The sequence below is a fragment of the Pinus tabuliformis genome, chromosome 2_2 (genome assembly GCF_031772625.1).
Source record: "Pinus tabuliformis cultivar Carrire ecotype Pingquan chromosome 2_2, CPIR1, whole genome shotgun sequence".
Classification (NCBI taxonomy): Eukaryota; Viridiplantae; Streptophyta; class Pinopsida; order Pinales; family Pinaceae; genus Pinus; species Pinus tabuliformis.
Window position 1 is genome coordinate 344,440,056 of NC_142300.1, and position 3,003 is coordinate 344,443,058.

General features: G+C 33.5%; 1 pseudogene; it reads right to left on the reverse strand.

Moving 5' to 3' along the window:
- Window positions 1–1,641: 1,641 nt before the first annotated feature.
- Window positions 1,642–2,291, reverse strand: LOC149192679 (calreticulin pseudogene; annotated as a pseudogene).
- Window positions 2,292–3,003: the final 712 nt, after the last annotated feature.

Genomic DNA, 3,003 nt, shown 5'->3' on the forward strand with positions numbered 1-3,003 from the left:
TTCTACAATGCTAATGAGTCCAATTTTGTTGGGGAAAGGACTTCTACAAAGTAGAATATGGAACAAAAGGAATTCTACAAAGTAGAATATTGTTCCATTTCCTTGGCCACATTCCAATGAAAATCTCTATACTGATAAGGATTTAAGACATCATACCCTTCCTAAGAGAATGGTAAAAATTCTACATTTTATGGGTGTCAAAACAAGATGCTGAAACATTTAATAGGGTGTTTCATGCAACTCTATAACATGCAAGACACACATAACTTTCTTCTCTCTCCTAATGTCATATAGACAAGTGTCTTGTAACATCTCCCTTCAAACAAAAAAAAATACTACCATACTAGAAAAAAAAAAATGGAAAATACTTAGTTCACAACTTCCGTAACTTTTCAATGTTTTAACTCTCATCGTTGTAACTTAATACCATAATGTTTTCACATGGTTGACTTGGGATCCTTTCCTTTGGATAGTAGTCACATTTTCCTTTAAATGCATATTTACATTGAAGGTGTTTCCATTATGGGCTTGGGCTGGGTAAACACTGTTCATCCCAGGGAATCCCAGAGCTCCCTTTTTGTCCTCCTTTGTCCAACTAAAATATAACACGCGGACTTGAGACGAGGTTATGAAATTCACTGAGAAATGTGTCGAAATGATTGCATTCACCATAGTTTCCTCTATCCTCATCATCATCGTACGAATTTACAAATCATACAAATTCTCATACCTTGCAACATTGTCTGTAGTGAACTCATGCCTTGCAGTGTTGTCTGCAGTGAACTCAAGACCATCACATTATGTGGCCCTTTTCAGAGTCACCTCAATAAACTTGCTATGCATTAGACAAGAGTCACCTCAATAATCATCAACTATTTCAATGAAAATCAAGCTCAAGGATCACCAGTAAGCCTAGAAATAGCAAGGAAATTATCTCTATAATGCTTTATCCAAAACCAAACAATGTGTGCTCCTTACACCAAGATGAATCCTGTGAAATTATAATGAATAAGAGGACTAGATCATGCTTTGTTTGGCTTGTTCATCGCAAACTTTGTAAACTTATGTCAATGTTATCGCACGGTAATGTTGTATGTTTACATTCAAAGTTGAAACTTATTGAAATTTAAATTCAAACAACATGTTATTTAGCACATTCACACACTCCAAACTCTTCCAATTTGCCTTAGATACGTTTTAGAAACATATTGGACTAGTTTACACACAAATCCCAAATCACCCATTTTTTTATAATAAAACGATGTCTAGAACTCCAAAAAGATCAATCTATCCTTGAATCGATTAATTACTATCTGATCATCCAAACTATAGCGCATTTAAATTTGAATTCAAACATAATAATCAATTGATATGTACATATCAAATGCATATATAAATATATTAAAATCAAAAGTAATAGCCACTTTAATTTTTATTTTTTTAAGACAAAAAAGAAGAGATAATAATTGGGCTCTACATCTCATATGGATATAATCCAGTGTAAAAAATATTAAAATCAAATTAAAGCTAAGACATCTTCCACAAAAATATCAAGATTATCAACTCACATTGGAATGTTATACTTACAATACTGTTGCATGATTGTCATGGAATTTTTTATTGTTTACGACCAACTTTTGTTTAGGCATCAAGATCCTTAATTTGTTTTTGTAGAGAAATATATGAATTGGTGTATAAACTTCTAGAATATTTCTCCTTGTTATCAATGAGAATGTTGTAAGTAGAATCAGGGCGAATAATAAAAGTATAAACATGAGTATTTTGATCCATTTCATAGGATACCTCTTCCTTAGTAGGATGGTTCTTTCCAGCATGACCAAGAATTTCATGAACCTTCTTTGTACTATAACCACATATGTCTAGACCAAACATGATGTTGTAAGGTTTATCTCCACCAAATTCTTTTGGTCAACATCACCACTCAATAGCTTCACATATCCACCACTGCAGTCAAGTTTATGTTCATTCTTGGTAAAAAAAATTGAAGAACAAGTGTCTTATCCTTGTTGTTAAACATTGGCAACTTAGTCGAAATAGTGAAGAAACATGCATTTAGATAAGTTTAAATCCCTTTTCCATCAGGGTCTCATTCCCTTTTCCAATAGTCTGAATTGATTCCCCTACTACACCCTCATCCTTCTTTCAATCAGATATCACCCAATGATTTTTCCATCGATCCTTGTATCACTCTTTGAATAAACATGAGAAAAGGATATCGAAGCACAACACATGAGAAAGAGGGACAACTTGACCAATCCTCTAGACACCATTGTCAAGGGTTTGAATTTGATCTAACATCAAACTTAGATCTATACACTTGAAATGCAAGTATACTTTAGCAAATGGATCTATACACCTGAAATGCAAGTATACCTTTAGCAAATCCTTTAAAACTAGAGAGACATCATTCCTTGCAAGGCCTAAAAGTTCATGGCATTGACATCTCTGATGAATTTGTCATTCCCCAATTCTTTTCAACTCAAATATGTAGATCTTTCTCAATCTATGCAAACATTCTAAACCTCTACGCAAAGACAGGTAAAATTGGAAGCCAAGAATAGACATACACGTGTCGATCTCCTTCCATGAAAAATGAAATGAAGAAGAGAAGGAGGTGATGAATGTTTATTATGTGGAAAGGAAACCTTGTGAATGAATCAATATATTAATAATCATCATTTTTCGATGTGTCTCTCTCAATAGCATTTATTATTGTCCGATGGAAACTTACAACTTTTCAATACCCCATCTATACAGAACAATTTCAATGAACGTATACAAGTGTTGAATTATTATTTTTGTGCATTACTGCTCGTTGGTTGAATATTAAATAATTTTTACATAGGTTTTCAGTTTGGAATTGATTGTGATGGAAGGAACAAGAAACAATGTGTTTTCTTTAGTGGGTCCTGATCGAGGTTTAGAGTTAGTTGTGCCAAACAAAACCCTACACTATTGGCCCTTTCGGCATCAAGTGACGTA